This window comes from Gadus morhua, chromosome 13 (genome assembly GCF_902167405.1).
Source record: "Gadus morhua chromosome 13, gadMor3.0, whole genome shotgun sequence".
In the NCBI taxonomy this organism is placed as follows: Eukaryota; Metazoa; Chordata; class Actinopteri; order Gadiformes; family Gadidae; genus Gadus; species Gadus morhua.
In genome coordinates this window covers 22,455,136-22,474,111 of record NC_044060.1, presented here as the reverse complement: position 1 = coordinate 22,474,111, position 18,976 = coordinate 22,455,136, and the positions used below count along the sequence as shown (strand labels likewise).

General features: G+C 44.1%; 1 protein-coding gene across 4 annotated transcripts in view; it reads right to left on the bottom strand.

Moving 5' to 3' along the window:
• plxnb1b (plexin b1b) overlaps positions 1-18,976 on the bottom strand; it is a 68,191-nt gene that overhangs the window by 48,869 nt on the left and 346 nt on the right. For 2 of the 4 annotated variants that reach the window (XM_030375205.1, XM_030375209.1), the window contains exons 1-2: positions 18,933-18,976; positions 3,333-3,413 (exon numbers count right to left, since the gene is read on the bottom strand). The exon at positions 18,933-18,976 is cut by the window's right edge and continues 346 nt beyond it. The gene's annotated coding sequence lies outside the window, so the exon portion shown is untranslated. Of the gene's footprint in view, positions 1-3,332; positions 3,414-15,780; positions 16,525-18,932 lie in introns of those variants that run through there. The other 2 variants (XM_030375206.1, XM_030375208.1) reach the window with 2 other exon arrangements.

Here is an 18,976-nt window from a genome sequence, read left to right as displayed (position 1 = left end):
TTATTTATTTATTTGTATATATATATATATATATATTTTTTTTTTTATACAATGGTAGTCAAGGCGGGGCCCTATTGTTGTTAAGGCAGCCGCCTTAATGCAGGGCTGGGGGAAAGACTGAATTGTATTATATCGACCACTACTATCAAAAGCTGTTCATGTTTTCAGACACACCTTTCAGGTGAAGTGGAGCATTGGATAAGAAGAATCATCAATCAAAAACATTTCTTGAAATCAAATGTTTAAATGAATTTAAACAAACAAACAACTAAACTCAACCTCACTTTTATATAAAATACTTTGCAAGTCTGGACATTGACACAGGACATATTTAAGGAGCCATGTTCAGGGCTCCAGTCTGCGACTAAATGGTTGCATTTTGCGACCAGAATTTGAGAGTGTGCGACCGGATTATCCATCTGGTCGTGCATGTGCGACCATTAATTTTGGCCTTCTTTTTTTTTACACGTTAAAAGTGGAAGGGGCGCGTCAATGAAACCGGAATCTTTAGCAGGCCAATGAGTGAAAGAAGGATAGGGAATGGCGCTAATTTCAAAACCTGCTACGTGCGATTACAATGAGCAAGCAAACTATTGCCTCGTTCTTCCGACCTTGGGCTAGTGTGCCAGTGCAAGTCAGTCCTGCACGGGTCTTAGTTTACAAACCCCGCACCCGCCCGTACCCGCAACACTTCAAACCGCATCCGACCCGTGTTCCGACAGTAGCCCGACCAGACCCGCTATAAATTGATATCGACACCCGACCCGCACCCGATGGAAAATTAAGAAACATTAGATGGGAATTACACTATCTGGTTTTTGGCTTGGTGCTTTAGATTGTTGTGCAAAAAAAGCACATCATCCACTGTTGACAGTTTTAGTTGACTCCTCCGCTCCTGATTATATCCAGCACTGGTGAAGTCTCGCTCGCAATCGCAAAACTCGCACCCGACCCGCGCTGTTCAGGCGTCCGACCCGACTCGTTTCATCCAAAGTTTGCGGGTCACCTGAACCAGAGCAGGACTCTGCTTCAGGTTCCATAAAGGGCTTTTCAGACGGGAGGCTTTTGCGTTTTTCGGGCCTGATAATGTATTCTCAATGGAGAGGCGAGCGGGCAGAGAGGAGGCTCAGCGTCCTGTCAAGCGGCACGACAAGCGGGCGCACTCCCGTGAAACAGTCGCTTCCGTACTTGTCGAACGCATGCATGCGCAAACCTGGAAACCATTGGGATAGATGAGAATCACAATAAAATGTGACACTGAATTTGAAACAGCACAATGTTATTTCTGCATCTATTATCAAAATAGTTAGTAGTAGTACAGGGGAAATAGTAGAAATGTGAATATTTGGTTGGCATGTTGATTAGCGGTGTGTGCCCCTAAAATTTCTGGTTGCGCCCCTAAAATTTTCAGTTAGGGGCCACAGAGCTCCTAGTGAAAAAAATATGTCTGGATCCCTGATGTTGCTTAAGAATGGCAAAACAAAGGCATGCCCCCTTTACAGAAGTTCACTGGAGACTTGTTGCAAGCGTTCCTTAATCCTGTCTGCCTAAGGACACACTGTGTGAGGGCCATAAACCAACACCAGTAACACCTCCAGCCACAACGTCTGGGTTGTCCATATAAAGGTAATTTGATGCATCTGCAAGGATCATTCAAGGATCTACAACTTTAGAGTAATTCTAAGTTCACTACAGATTTCTGTTGATGTCTGGGATGGGTTTTGAAATGCCACAAGCACTTTCACTGTGAGAAAGTAACATCCTCGCTAAATAGAATGAATCCGCACACAGTTGGTACTAGTTGTCCATTTGTAGAATACTGAGCTAAATATTTGCTCTTAACCGTGAAAAGGTTTTAAATATTGAATGACCACCAACCTTGCTTTATATGGCTAAGGTGTTAAGACCATTATGTGCTCTGGTTGACATTGCATACAAGTGGAGATGGGACGAACACACCCTCTGATCAAATGCTTGGCTGTTCCTCTCTGTCCGCCCCAGTTGGCTGCATGCGTGTGACTGTTTTCCGTCTGACAGGAAGGGTAATATCTTTCGGTATCAGTGATTCATGAGGGGACAAACAGGCCATAGCGGAGTGGACATAACCCTCATTGCCCGACGAATGACATTCAAAGAGTTTCTGTGCGTATGCGCGTGTCAGTGTTTCTTACCATGGTTCTGCATTTGGCATGCAAACCAAGGTCAAAATGATGGCCTGTTGAAGTAAATGAGATGTGCAGTCCATGGAACTGTGTCTGTGTGTATCTGCAGTTGTGCGCGTGTGTGTGTAGCTGGTTAAACAGAGCCAAGTAGGTGCGGTTTGACTATGGTGCCTATGGTGAATGATGTGCGTGTGTGTGTGTAGCTGTGTCTCTGTGTACATGATATTCTAGGAGTGAGGCATCACAGCAGAGGGCCACCTGCCCAGAGGGGCCGGAAGTGGGTATGTTTGAACAGCACTTGGCTCCATCACACTGTGGCCTTAATGACGGTGTAGACAGAGAGGGACCTGACGGGGGTAGGGGACTGGCAATATTTTAAAAGTCACATGCACGACATTAATCTCACCGCTAGACCTGAAATCAAGTCCTGAACCGTGTCAAAGCAAAACAAACGAAGACAACTTTCCACGAAAATATTTACTCATTTTGCAATAGACTATCAGGAGGAGCCATTGACGAGGGTATCTAGTGTGGCTGAAATAGATCCAACAGAGAGAGTTCAACGGCTCGCCCGACAGTGGTGCTTGTGTCCGGCCCCTCCCCGGCCAACACCAGAAAGCCTCCATTCATTCCACCTGGGAACAAAACACGCACTCCTGGCTCCAATTTCACAATGTATTCAAGACGAGGGAGCCGCTGGCAGAACAGGCATGGTTTGGACAGGATGTAGGGTCTAGTGTTTGTGTAACCAAGGTTAACCAGAGGAGGCCAAACGTCAGCCTCACCTGGCTCAGGATAATAGAGGCAGCGCACGCACGCACGCACGCACGCACGCACGCGCACACAGTGTAGGGGGGGGGGGGGGGGGGAGCGAGTGCTTTAAAATAACTGCCAAGCGTTCTGGGATGGGCTTCCAGGGAAGAGTTGGTAGCGGGAAAGAGGGGGGGGGGGGGGGGACTTGGCACAGCTGGGGGGGAGGAAGTCAGGATCCGTGCCGATGAGCTATTTTACGATTCCGATGAATCGGAGGAAATACCTGAAAAGCTGAAAGGCATGCTCTCTCTGACGAGTGTTTGTGTTTACAGGAAGACAGAAACAGCCCTTCCATAACAGGGGCCCTTTAGCTACAAAAGAAGAAGTCACATAACCCGCCATTGTTCACCCTCTTACCTGGTATTCTAGAGTTGAACTTATATTCCAAACTGTTCCGAAGTCTTTTCCCAAAGGCTCCCCGATAGAATCCGTTCAGACCTGGAGAGAGAACAGGGACGAGATTAAAGAAACCCCACGGTATGTCTCCAAGCCTTCCTCTGTGGCGCACAATAACTCAAACTGGTTTTTACGCAAGCGTCCCTCCAAAGAGCCCAGTTATGAGGATGTTAGTGGGAGCCGTTGCTGGAACATTCCTCCGGCCCGGGCCTAGCTCGGTGGCGGCGCCTGCCAGATCCCTTTAGCTCCCACTAGCAGGTGAGGCAGCGCTACAAGGCTGCTATTGTCAGGGCCCTGCTGCTGAACACGTTACCTTTTCAACGGGCATACAAAGCCATCCTGGCTGCCAAGAGGAGACGGCATGAGTGCGCTACAACCACACCGTCAACACGGCTCTGTAAGGGTTTAAATGCAACAATGTATTGTAAAAAATGAAGATTTGTCCGGTTCTGTTGAAAATAATCTTTTGCTGACTGCAGAACACTGTAATGTCCTTTCTCCAATGTTAATGCTCTTCTTTTTTTTTTTTAACGCAGGTGCCTTGGAGGGGTGACGTTTTTTTCAGTTCCATTTTCTCCTGCTACCTGACTTGTTAGTCATTGTCTAGGAATGCAGCCTTAACTCAGCCCATGGCCTATTGGGCTTTTCCCACTTTCCATCTAGGTTGTTAAAGTCCACCAGAGAGGACTGGATGTCCGGCCCCAGGCAGGGCTTGTCCACACATCTGCCACTGCATTTTTCTCCCCGCCACGGAGATGTCTTTCGCGAGGTGGGGGGACGGGACGGGAAGTTTAACCATGCACATTGTAGACAGTAATGCTTTCTGAAGGTTACAACACACAAGGGAATAAGGATTCCTGGGTTTCCCCTAAAACTCATCAATATTAACGCAAAGGTTACAAAGGGTTTGTTCGACCGTCACATTTAGGGCTGCATGCACGAAAGATTTACAAGAAAGAAAGAATGCTCTGATTAACACCAATTCACGATACCCACTTACCAAATCAGATGAAACGATCCCATGGTGTTTGGATCTGTTGTGCCTTGCTGTAAAATACTAAAATATCAAAGGATAGATAGAAAGGTTCAGTATTGTAGGAAAAAATAACTCAAAAATATAAAAACTCTGATGATGAATCATAAAATCTGAACCCAAGCCATACAGCCCAAAGTTAAAGTGGGCATGCAGCATGGACCAGGCAACCAATTGCAGAGGGTTGAGGTGATCAGGAACTGTAAGGATTACTGCTCTTAGCTTCCTTCACAAGGAGCGGTGCTTACACACTGGTTTAGGCAGCTAGACCACACGTGTAGCAGTAATGAACCCACGCAATTAACAAACACAACTGCCAAACTCAGTGAGTGCATTCACGTGCACAGTTAAGCCCAGTTAGGCTGAGTAACAAGGTGATAGTCATAACTATGGTGAGAGGACACAACACATGACTGTGTCACATGGACACAGACGCGTTGGTGTAAGTCAACAGAACTTAGGTCAGTTCAAGAAGTGACCGCATGTAAATCCAATGAGATCAATAGGCAATGGATCAAGAGTTGTTGTCATTTGACAGACTGTTGAAAGCGGGAATGATGCGGCCTACTGTCTCCTTCTGTATAAAATGTCAGACAGGGAATGGGGAGCGTTTTGGTTCAACTGTAAGCCGGAAGGGGAGGGGTTGGCAAACACGGAGTGGGGATCATTGTTGGTCAGCTCTAAGCCGGCAGGGGAGGGAGTAGCAAACACGAGTTGCTGTGTGTGAAAAGGGGGGCCGTCATGGCGGTACCAGGGGGCGGGGCAGGGGGGGGGAGGGGTTTGGATGTGTGCAACCCGTCACCAGGCGATTTAACAATTTCTGAAACCGATGTTTCTTATGGTCTCCTTCTATGCCGTCTAAGGTCGGTACACATTTCTGCCTCAAACCACTCCCAGTTCTGCTTACATTTCTCCTCCAACTATTTGGGATCGCACAAACATGTTGCTTGCACGAATGCGCCACTGTAGTGCTACACATCACCAGTGTTTCCCGCAGGATTTTTTTCAGCAGCGGTGGTGTGGTCCCCGAAGCCCTCTAGGGGGGTCCGGGGGCATGCCCCTCAGGCCGAATTTTTTTTGTACCCTTTACATTGGAATGCATGAATCTGGTGCACTTTGAGAGGAGAATATGCACTTAAATCCTATTCAAACAGTCCTGTGTATTACTGTAGATGGGATTATTGGTGTTGTAACTCTGCCTTTTGTGTCTTCATTTACAGATTTTTATATTTTTGTATAGTAATATTTAAACAAAAAATGCCACAACGCAAATATAATTTGCACAATTTATTTACAGATTTTTGCCTAATGCTTAAACACTAAACATGGTTGCTATGCCCAAAGCATAACTGTTTTTTTACATAACACTTTGTTCAAAAATGTCCTTAGGTTTTTTCCCTGCATTTATGCTAATGACCACATGCTTACAGGCGATTAGCATAAATCCTTAACTAAAATACGCGATGAAAACGGATTTTATATGGCAATAAAGAACAACATCGGATCTAACAGTATGGATTCATTTTTCAAAGTTCCCGAAAATACCTAGGCTATAAATTCCTGACTGGATATAAGCTCCTGTCCTGCATCCAAATTCCTCTTGTTTGCGACGGAGCTTAGGGTAAATATAAAGATCTGACGAGAAATTGACGTTGCTGCGCTGTGCTGCTCCTTCCTAATTGAAGGAGCAGGCAGAGAAAAGCTCTCTCCTGCTGTGCTTTCATTAAATTCTAATTTAAAATCCCCGATAGTGATAAGACATCCATTATGTCGCCGCCGGTCCAGAGATGTGTCAGGTGTGCGCGAGAGACATAACGGACACTTTTGTTACTGCCATGTATACAGTACATTCGGAACACATTTTAGGAACAGATCTATGCAATAGTATCCAGCTGCAGCCCCGGAGAACAACACCCTGGCGTGACAGAACACCCTGGCGTGACGGAAGTACCGTGGCTGGACGGAAGTTACCTCAAATTATTTTCTATAGACAAATAAACGTATTTATCGCCGGAAGTTACCTCCGATTATTTTCTATAGACAAATAAACGTATTTATCGCTTGAATTAACATAACAAAGAAATAAAAAAATATTTAGACACGTTAGTAACCATTTTTATAGCTTAGAAAAGGTTTTTTAACGTTATTTATACAAATACCTCAGGATTCTTTCCTTGCGATCTATGCCGCATAGAAATCTATGCGGATCAGATGTGCCATGTAAACGCGGCTTGTTAAAGGCTATGAGTGATCCCAAAAAGAGCGACAACACGCACACACACACACACATAGGCCTACACACACACACACACACACACACACACACACACACACACACACACACACACACACACACACACACACACACACACACACACACACACACACACACACACACACACACACACACACACACAATACTAGAGGAAAAACGGCACGGAGGTTGCGGTTTATAGATACAATAAAATGATTGGGCTCAGAGGGTTTTTAACACTGGTGGTCATGTAGCGACACATTTTAGCAACTTACTTTCTCTCTCTCTCTCTCTGTGTGTCTCTCTCTCTCTCTGTCTGTCTCTCGCTTTCCTTCTTTCTTCGATCTTCCGCTTCACTCGCTACTGCTAGAATCAATGTAACTTTGCAACCGTGTAGGGTAGCCTACTGCCAACAACTGCCACACTCGCTGTGTATTTTTCTTCTTTGATGTTGGTTACGTGACGATGTGCCGCGTGCTGCGCAATTGACGTTACGCGCTGTACATTTTCTAAAAGGAGCTACGTAAAAATAAAAATAAAATTAGGAGAAGGATTTTTATTGCAGCGGCGGAGAAAATTCAGCAGCGGCGGCGCGCCGCTGCTGTGTGAACGTGGGGGAAACACTGATCACCATGTTGTATTCGTTGCAGTGGTAAGAATGTGCACAGCTAGCAAAAGTACCTCAACACTCAGTTCCGCGCCGTTATTTTCTATAAAGCAATGTTGCAGCTCTGCGTGCATGTTGGACGTCACACAAGAAAGCCGACGCTGTCCTGTTACAAGTCAGGCCTCGGGTTCCCGAACGCCAATGCAAAAAGCGGCATTGTTTGGTTCCGTGTTCAAATAAAGCCAGAATAATGAAGAATCTCATTTACGGCCATATTGTGGGATCTCTGTAAAAAGGAATATTGTTACGGACGATACCTACTTACCAACCAATTAATACCAAACAAGGCAGTGAGCATGCTCACACAGCTCATGCTGAGACTGTTCTTTGAAAGATCCATGTTGCTTGTGGCAGCGAGGAAAGTGGGTAACAATCGGGTTCCTAGTGTGAGTGTAAACACTGTAAAATGAAAAATAATCCTATAGCTTGAGACAGCTGTGAAACAAAACCAAAACACATTCTATACAACGTTAATATTAGGCCTATGCATTGAAGTTTAGGCCCAAGTGACCCCTGTGTAGATATAAAATTGACTTGTCTGAATAAATTGCAAGACTTTTTTTTTTTTCATTTGACACATTGACATGTTCATGTACCCCAGCAAACAACTGAATCAAATTACACTCTCCCTGTGATAATGTAAAACTATAAGTAAAATAATAAAAGAGTACAAAATCGGACCTTAAGTTGAATTTTGATAAATTACCACACAAATCACTTCAAAATTCTCATGTACCCCCTTCCAAAACATGGGGCCTAGTGAAAATAGTTCCCAACCGCAATAAAATCTATAACGGAGTAAGTAAATCAAACGTCATCCAAGCCAGAGGTTCGGCCCCCTCTTAAATTGGTAATCTGTTGGTCTGAGAGTCACCACTGATTGTGTCTCAAAGCCTGCAGTTTCTCTATAATTACAACATAAAAAAGGCCACTCTATAAGTAGCCTTAAATATAACTCCAGATTGCCCTGTATTCTCTGACCACAGTGTATGGAAGTGATGCTGTGACAAGCGGTTAGATGCTCCCAATGCCTCGTAGGCACAGAATGCAGAGAGCGGCAATGAGGAACCATGTAGGCTCCATATTCCATATCTTCCTTGAAATGTTTCAGTTACTCTACGAACTTTCCCCTAAATCATTGTACGACCAAATTTTTGACAAAAGCATTAGAAATATGCCATGACCGTGGGAGAAAGAAGAATAAGAAAAGAGTGTCTTTAAGAGTGTGTTTAAGATGAAAAGTTCTTCTTCTGCCGTACAATTGATAAACAAAGTACAAATATCTTTATGTCTTCAAAAGTTTTAATTAATTAAACACATTAATGAAAAAAAGATTCCTTAATTAATGCTTTTATTTGCTAAAATAAACATCAGCTTGAATATGGGGAGCAGTAACATCATCATGTAATCCCTTACATGCCTTTTAGTGTGCATGACTGCACATGCAAATACAAACGCGCACAAAGATGCAGACAAATTCAGAGGTCATGCTATGTTTTAGGAAATACTGGGATTGTACGCACAAAAAATGTTAATTTCCTTGGCGTATTTGGCACAAGGTCATGATAGGGGTAAGAGAAACCCAATAAACAAGGCCATGTTTTAGCCAGGGGCAAGGTTTTTCACACCCAGTCTGTTTAATCAGCAAGGTCTGACTTCGGTCTGCCTAATTAGGACTTTCATTAACAATGTTTTGTTTCGCTCAGAGCAAGTGTCCTACTCTCTCTCTTGCTACTCACCCACACCCATGATGAGTAAATGGCAATCATTCAATTGACATTCACAAGAATTTAATAATCACACTTTTCACAAGTATCACAAGTATGCTCAGAGACTCCAGCAATGCAGTAATAGAAATGCAGGCTGTCTAAAGTATTTACAGCACATTTGATCTTTTTTTGCATGGTTGAGCGTCAAATATCTGCATTTTGGAAACAAAATAGAGGATGCTAAAATGCAGGCTCAGCGTGGAACCCCGTTAAGGTGGTGTCGTGTTAGGACGGTGTCCAGGGCTGTTTTGGTGGTGTCCAGGGCCGTGTACACCATCTCGAGAGCTAATACAAGCGACTGCAATGAGACTACCAGTGCGCCCATGCTACACACAATAGCTGGTTACCAGAACACCACCGCACCACGCCTGTTTCCATCTGTGGTGCGCTTGGAATTTATTATTGGATTTAAGCTGAAATATTTTATCTTGCGCCTTTTTTATCTCTTGCAGAATGGACAACTAATTGTAATTCTCGTGTTTGATTTTTGTCCAGGTATAAGTGATTAAATAAAGCCAAATTGTCTGACAGTTATTAACAGTGTGGTTACCGTAGCAAACTTACAGAGCAGCCTATCACAGAGGAAGTACTCAGACAGAGGATCATTTTTGTGACCTTCCATCACAATCTCCTGTGCCCACCAAATAAGATCACCCCACAAATGATCTACTTAATGAGCAACCTGGCTACTTCAAGCATGACGTTTGAATGAAGACAGCATATTATAGTCTGACCTTGTGCAAGGACAGGCTTCCTCGAGATAAACTGATGGTTCTTGAGATAATGAAGACGACCTTGTACATTCCCATGATCTTAAGATGCTGAATCACGCACGCCTCAGTCCCAGTACAGTGAAACATGTCTTCAGTACTTTAGTCTATTACAGGGAGAACAGAAGGGTCCAGACGTGGAACCCGCAAATGGTACTAGTAATGGTCCAGGGGGGAATTCGGAAAGGAAATAAAACACAATGAAATTCTATTGGATTCTCATGTTCTGCCTATTAGTCAATCACACACATTTTAGAAGATCATAAAGTACAGCTCACACGTCCTTCCTCATCTTCAATGAGTCAAAACCAAGTGGAACTGATGCCCTTTTAGAGAACAAACATGGATTTGTCCATGAAAAGTCCTTTCTATCATAAAAGTCAATACTACAACACATACAATTTCCAAACAGGCCAGTGTTTGGGCTTTACATTATTATGCAGGCCTCGGGTCATGGTGTGGCTTCATGGTAATCAATTTGTGGCGTGTGATCGATTGGCCGGGGATTAACCGTCCGCAGTGGACATGCTGCTGGGGGAAGGGTGCCGTCACAGGCTTTGGATGTAATCACTGAGGGACACATCCACCACACCATCTACACCAGAAGGTTAAAGCTAAACCTGTGCAGGTGGGATTGCTGTCTGTTATGTGGTCTGGATCCAAATCTGACATAACTTATAATTATATCGGGCTAGGATGTGACATTTAAGGTCAGCCACCCAAAATCCAAAACCTTTTGTCCTGTTGTCACTTACATAAACAGTGATAAGATAACAAGCCATCATCCACAGATTGATTAAGAAATGTTCTGAACTAGAGCCATACTACCATCTACCTTTGGAAAGAAGACAAAACATTTCACCTCCACTCTGGGTCAAAGAGTCATATCTATAATTACGTAAAGAAAATGAACGTAAATAGAGTTATGGTCATTTTTTGTGCAGGGACAATTCGAACAACACTAATCAGAAGACAAAAAAAGGTTATTGCTGTCTAGCTGCAATTGCAAACCTTTGTCCCATTAGATACTATTTGTCACTGTGATCAGTGTTTGTTAACCTTATAATTCCCTTGCCTTCTGTGGTAAACCCCTTCAGCCTTCAGGTTCACCTGGACGGTAGCCAGGTCCCTTTCTTTTTTAGTTATGAGCTACATGGACCACGTTGTGAACCTGACATTGTTATTTCAGCTACCAGCTTTACTCCTGTTCCAGCTGGACACATGCTTTACACATGTGTCTACACATGTTTTCAGGGAGCAGAGCACAGGGCGCCAATACCTACAACTAAAACCATTGTTTTATGTCCCCCACGGACACCAGCTGTGGGCTTTAGGCCCAAAGCTCGTCTAAACCACAATTGAGAGGAGGTGTAGTGTTTGGTTCAATAAGGTGAGGTATGACGTCAGCATGATGCAAGCTGGCTGTGTATCATTCCTAGCTGAATGTGTGTCTAGCACATTGGAAAACAGAGGGAGCTATTAATAGTGCGCTTCAGTAATCCGAAAAGTGCCATTCGATACTGGAAAAACAAATGTAGGCTTAGACCACATTTTGATAATCATTGCAATATTGTGCACTATAAGTCAATGTTAAGTAAAATACTTAAAACACTGAGGAAAATACTTGCACTCTGCATTCCTTCAGGATGGCGACTTCTTTTTCACCACAAAGCCTTGTTTGTAACCGTGTCTTATATGCAACGTCATTGGTTGCTCAAGGAGTTACAATGCTAAAGATAAGAAAATATGACTTTTTCCAGTCTCCCGTCAGTGAGGGCCTCCTGTCCACAACAGGGCTTTGGTCTTCAAGCAAAGCCCCACCAGCATTTGGATTATAAGACTACATTTTAGAATCCTACCTACAAACAACCAGCGATGGGCATTTAAACGTATTCCATTGTCAGCTGATATGTTCAGAGAGAATAAAAAAAGTGCGGTGTCCTGTTACCATGCTTAGAAACAGCTGAACCCCTTCGACCACATAAAACCTAATTAAGACCGAGAATAATGAACAACTGCATATGATTACAACACAACTTTTGGAATTCCGTGAGTTGGTGGAGGGAAGTAAATGGGCATGCAGTGGGGGGCATACATAACACCCCTCCTCCTTCCTCCCTCAGAACCCCTCCAATCCATTCCCTGAACACAGAGGCCTCGTTCATCGCTGCCCCGATTAGGCCGAGGTTGAGCGGCTTGAAAAGCTTATTCTTGGGAAGCAAAGAGAACCTTGCGCTTCCGATAATGAAATGATGAGTGTGAGAGAGAAGACAGCGAAAGGACGACAGCATGTTGTTTAGCCTGCCTTCGGGCCACTTACACAGAAAGATCTAGCGGGCTGTAAAGGATGGGCACGTCAAAGGTTGCAGTAGTGTGTAGAACTTAGAGGCCCCTAGCGGAACGGACTTGGCAGAATGGAACATAATACGTGTATAATCTAATGAAAAAAAGAATTATGCGCTCATTAGCTTAGAATGAGCTTGTTATATCTGTGGATCCTCTTCCATTTTAAGTCAATATGCAACTTGTAAGCTATGACCTATACTTCTATAATTTTTTACTAAATAAACCATACATAATTTACAAATCTATCAAGGAACCTCCTCACTCGACATTTGGCTACTCAACGCTGCCATTGAGAATGACACATTGTTGAAGTACCTCATGGCACCTTACAGGCAACGTCATTGGAAAGGGACGGGTGAGGGGAGTATTCAGTTGTTGCAATCCCGCAACCTCAACGCTAGATGCCACTTGATCCTACACACTACACCTTTAAAGGTAATATCAGCCCACACCTGGTGGCATGTCATGGGACCTTTAAAATCCTTCATTAGGGCCATTTTAGAGTTTGTTCTTTTGACCGAAAACACTTTCCATAAGCAGGTTGATTTATGCCATGCAATATATGCATTCTGGAAAAGCCTACTTAAAAAGGAATACTTCACTCAAAAGCGAAAACCGATCGAATAAGACCAAAAGCTTTCAGATAAAAGCAGAAAACCTCTGTATCCATGCGTAGGATTAGATCTCTTGGGTTACCATCAACTGGCAAAAGGTTGCTAGGAAACAGTTGGGGTAGTGCGAGGGCTCTCGCACTACCCCAACTGTTTCCTTCATTAGTGAATGGGTAGTGCGAGGGCTCTCGCACTACCCATTCACTAATGAATTTTTTTGTACTACTGAATTTCTTTTTGTAACTGATAACTTTGAAATTTCGCCTTAAAAAATACACAAAATAAGGAAAACGTTTGAATCTAAAATTGTTAATTTTGTGATTGTTTGACGCTAAAATCGAAATCGCAATCAAAATTCGATTAATCGCCCAGACCTAACCGACACCTACATTTGCACATATGTAGGCCTTCATGAACATGAACACACACACACACACACACACACACACACACACACACACACACGAGAACACCACAGATCTAAAGGCTAGAAGGGAGACATGGCCTTAGTAGGCGGCCATATGCATCCACACAACAGTGAGCCTATAAAGAATCATATCAGGTTACTCTTTGAATCAAGCAATGTGCCATCAATATGCTAACGGGTGTCAAGTGCAAGTGACAGAACACCATCTTCGGAGGCGAGTGGAAGTTAAAGCAATGAATGAACCAGCTGTCTGTGGGTTGAAATGTAAGGAGAGCCAGGGTATGGGTCGATTTGTTCTTCATCTAAATCTTCTTTTTCGTTTTTAGTCAATCCCAAAACAACATGGAGCGCATGACCTAACTTGGTCAAATGTTCTACAAAAGAAGCCTTCTATTTATTTTAAAGAGCTCATCCCGCCGCCAAGCCAACCTGGAAACCTTAACATTCATTCTTGGCAACAATCGGCCCTGCTCTACCCTAGCAACAGTCAGCCCGGTTCACCCCAGCAACCGGCCTTTTCCCAGGGCCTGAAGGAGCCCCCCGCCCCCGAGGCCGTTCCAAGGGATTTTAAGGATGGGTGGAGTTGGGGACAAAAAGGGTGTTTTTGAGGAAACTGCACACACACCTCCCCCCTACCCCCAAGTAGCTCTTCAGTTGCCACGGCTGGGTGTCGGCAATTCAAAATGCTGCATTTCACACCTTGGGGGCGGGCCTGTCCAAGCCCACACCCAGAGCCAGCGAGTGGCAACCAGAGCAGATGCTTCCCACACTGTTGCCTCTGGAGTCAAAAGCCGGTAGGCCTGACGTCATTGGCATGGCATTTGATATTTTAGAGTGCCTGAAAGACCAATGGCTTTCAAACTCTAAGCTGTGGTTGAATTGCCACCTGTCTGACAAGCTGAGAACTCCCAAGGAAAAGCAGCCTTTTCAACAGGCGCTGAATAGAAGACGTTTCAAACCCAAACATTTTGGGTTTCCGCAATCTACGCAACAATATTCTTAGAAGACTTGAGCGTCGTTTTTTCCACGTGGAGCACTTCAGAAGTTCAATGGTTAAGTCTTTAGAGGAGAACTCAAGGGCCAGCAGGGCTCAAAGATGTTGGTCGAAGCCCAGCAGCGAGCCCCTTTGGCCCCACCCTTCCTCACCAGCCCTGATTCCGCTTCCTACTGTGAAGACGGAGGAAGAAATGTCTGCTGCCATCCACGGCAGCTGTTTGTGTGTGTTCCAAATGACACACACACACACACACACACACACACACACACACACACACACACACACACACACACACACACACACACACACACACACACACACACACACACACACACACACACACACACACACACACACACAGTGTCTTTGGACTGAAGTCCAACACACAATACTATGGCCGATATACCTTGACCGAATTGGAAAAAGCTGTTGAACTGCTGCTGACAGCGGCGGTTTTATGGGCTGTTCGTTTAATATCACAGGTCGCAGTGAGAGGAAACGCAGCCTAGCGTACAACAGAAATTACACGCTTATGTAGAACAGGGAAAAGATTGGTTAGTTCGGCTGAGCAACCTGGGTTGATTCTAGACCGGTGTGGTGCTTCAATGGTCAAAAACCTGCCATTTTGTCTGTGCGAACACTTTCATTCGGATGTTTTCGCACGGACATGTAAGCCTAATCCTGTCGCCCCATCTCGCTCTAACACTGCCCCTCTCTCTCACGATTTACAACTTCTGTACCTCTCAACCATCACCCTCCCCATCTCCTTTCCAGCTTTTTGTCAAACAAAAGGAAACAAAAGGAGCCTGTATAGGACCATCGCTCTTCTCTCCTTTCCCCCCCTTCTACACAGAGAGGGAAAGACATAAACAAAGAGAGCCAGAGAGTCAGCAAGATAGTGAGAGGGAGTCAGAGGCAGCAAAATAGATATAGAGAGATTGAGTCAGGGACAGAGCAGAACCGAACTGATTACATTCACTTCCCTACATTCTCTTCCCTCCCTACCCTTTCGGAAACTGTGAAGGATAGACATTATAAGACGTTGGATTATCTACAAAGATTACTCATGCGCAGGCATGCAAACTGTACGCAACATTTTTTTATTCCAGCACACTGGCTAGTCTCTTGATGGGCTATGTAGACAAAATGATGCAGGTGCACACACATTACTGGATAAACGTATAATCTGTGGGGCTTAAGTCTTTGCATGTATGCCTATCGTAGATATGTGCAATAGATAGAAATATAGCAGATACATATGTAGAATCTACATATGTAGATATGCATGAATAACAGTAATGCTATCAGACGCATGCATGGCTGAATAATATCTTTTTCTGAGAATATGGCTAATACAAGGCCAATGTCTGATAACATTTGAACAACAAAAGTTTAGCTATGTTACAAATGTCTTATACTGAAGAATGTCATTCAGCTCCATCCATGCCTCAGTAGAGAATACTCAAGTGTGAAATCTGTGTCCAGGTCCTCTGAACACCATCCATCCAACACCCCTACACGGGCAGCGGACTCACCTTCCAACCAAAGGTTCTCCAACAAAGACCGAGCGGTGTCCTCCTAGCTTAGCCTCCTTTACCCAACGGCTGATGCCACCATCAGGAGGGGGAATGATACTTTGCAGCCCTGTGTGCCATTCTGTCAAGGACCCCCGTCCACCCTACTCCAGTTGAGCTTACTTCCTGCTAGATAAGATAGCAGAGATACATGTATGGCTGAGATACCTACACAACAGTTGTACAAATACAATGCCAGTATAAAAGCAATACACATTTAATCAAATCATTTGGTTTTTTAATTGCTCTACAAGCAGCATCGTTTTTTTAATGTAGACCCGAGGGTGGAGTTGTGGAATCTCAATTGCAACTGGAAGGCCAGAAACACAATGTGGGGCTTATGCTAATGAAAGTCGCCCTTCCCCCAACTTTCCCTGCAACACCACGCAGCAAACTCACTGACTGTTTCACCTTATAAAGTGGACCAAACTCCCAGCAGCCATCACGCGTGCCAGTAATAAGATTACTAAATAACAGCCGTTTGCTTGTGCACAGCAAGACCAGCTCAGTAATAGACTAAATAACAGCCACACTTGCAGACTCTCGGGTCAAACACACCGTTTCAAAACCATCGTTGAGCGAGTGCAGGCACACACAGACGGCAGACATTCGGGAAGACAAATGTGCAGCATACACAGAGATGAGTTAATAATTCACACGCTTCCACGGCACTTCAAAAGGGAACTCCCTCCCCAAGTCCAGAATCTGTTTTGCATTCCAAAGCTTCATGTATCTGGGTCCCCATTAGCATAGCTGAATAATAAGTAATTAAACATGAAGAGAATGCACTGTAACATGAGGGTAGGAAGGGTGAAGGACATGCCAAGAGGAAAGGCATAAGAAGATACTGAATGCTCAGCAAGGCTTTCATCTTCTCTTGTTAACCTGGAAATTCAAGTATGACTACGTCAAGCAAGTATAAGTAGAAACATAGTGTTAGGAATGAGCCTTTCAATTAATTGTTTTCAACCCTGGTTGACATGACAAGATAAATACAATTCAAATGATTTATTTTCAGTTGACCTGGATCTATTTTTCCGATAAACTTCTGAAAGCATGGTGTAGGTGGGCGGTTCCTAGGCCATCAGGAGTTGGTCCAGCCTTGATCCCACTGGGATGGGTTTGGGTTGGGGGTTGGGGGACGATCTCGGCCACATATAGACGCTAATCTTTCTGCCTCTGCTGGATGCAAAGCCACATTAAAACCGCCAGGCCGCTCTGATAAGGTTAGGGACTTAATGCCTGACGACGTAATTAAATTGAGTATTAAATAGGAGCAAGGGATCGGAGGGCCTTGTTGGCTGTTGCCAAGGCTTGCCGACTGTTCATCGTCCTTCCTACTCTGATCAAACTAAGGCTTGCTGACTGTTTCAATCCCGGGGCCTGGTCCTTCCAATCCTTCCTACTCTGATCACACTAAGGAGTCCCTAATCACGTCCAATGGTAGAGAATGGATGGGAGAGAACTCAAGACATGCCCACCAATGTAATGCTCACTTTGAATTTCTTCTTTGGCTGACTAAATGTGACCAGACAACCCTGCTTATATCAATTTGACATTTTACAACAAAACCTTGTGTCTCCACTCTGGTGTTTGGAGTGTCTGGGCCATGGCCATGACATCCTGCCATCACCCACTCTCACACGTCTTCTGTTTATTACCCAACCAGCTGAATGTCCCAGCTTTCTATAAATCCTGACACGATGGCGGGTTTAGCTGAAGGAAAACAATATGGAAACTACAAACCGGAAATCCCCTCTTCTCCTTTTCACCTTTTGCAGCAACAACTTTGGCAGAAAGCAAGTGTTTGACACTGGGGCAGTTCAATACACATTAGGTTCAACATGGCTGTAGAATTATAACAGCAAGTCCTTCGTTTTCAACCTCACAGATTTAAAGTTCAATAGTTCCCTAATTTTTATGAGATTCTCATCAAAAAGGTTGCTCTATACCGTATCACAACAGTTATTAGGGATTGCTGAAATGCACTATTTTATTCCAACTCTTGCACCATGCTCTATAAAACCAGAGGGGAGAGACTTGGCTCCCCCCAAAAAAGGTAGGTCATTACAGGTCAATCAACACACGTCATAATGACATACCGGATGTCACAGGGCATTTTTACAAGTAGATGCCTCTGCTCGTTGCTTTCTGACTTTTCCAGGTACTGCCGGGCAAAATAATTTGTCTGCGATATATTTGTAAAACAAATTTGCTACAAACCATGTAGCCTTTATTCTAATTAATCAAATTATCAGGCATTACACATTTTCAGTACCTAATCTCTCCTACAATGGAAAGACAGGTAGCTAATGCAATTTGGAACATTTCCATTTTTCCACTTTCTTGTCTTTAGTGTTTGTTATTAGGAAGCTCAGCAGAACTCACACAATGGGGAAGGCAGGGAGAACCCTGATTTCTGTTCAGCAACAATTCTAAAATAGCAGCTGAGCGATTTTTGTTTAAATGTCAAGACATATTGTACTATTCCGTGCAGTAATACATTTGGTTGTCCTGTGTTTTTCAGACCAAGAGGGAGTAAAGAGAGTAAATGGATTTGGTAAAGTGTGAATAATAGACCCTGTGTGACCCCATTGGACAAAAAATACAAGTGTCACCAACCCTCACTGATAAGTAATCCGGGCCAGACTGAGAGATTACACATAAATTAGAACTGTACCTGTATATAGCCCATCTACCACTGGTATAGCTCATTCAGTCGACACATTACGTTCACTACTTCATTCCCCGTATCGTTTTAACAATGTCTGAAAAAATATTAGTTTGATGCCATCTTTAAAAAGGCTTAAAAAACGTGTCTAGAGGATAGGTAAAGGAGAAATCAATGTGGCTTGGAACATGATTTACCTGACTGAGCCAGGGGGCCACAGTGGAGCCAGGGGCCCACAGTGGCCCTCTATTGAGCTCATGGTAACAGCTTAAGGTGAAGAACTTGGTTAAATCCCATGACGTCCCTGGTTGGGGTTAGCGTCAGACACGGTGCTGCACGCATTGAGATTCTATCTAACCATCCATTTGAACTAAGTTCAAATGGAGAAGTTCCATTTGAATAGAATACATAAGTCAGGATTAGTTTGAACCCACAATCTCACCTTGTTTTCCAAACCAACGCGCCGAGGAGACGCGAATCACTCCA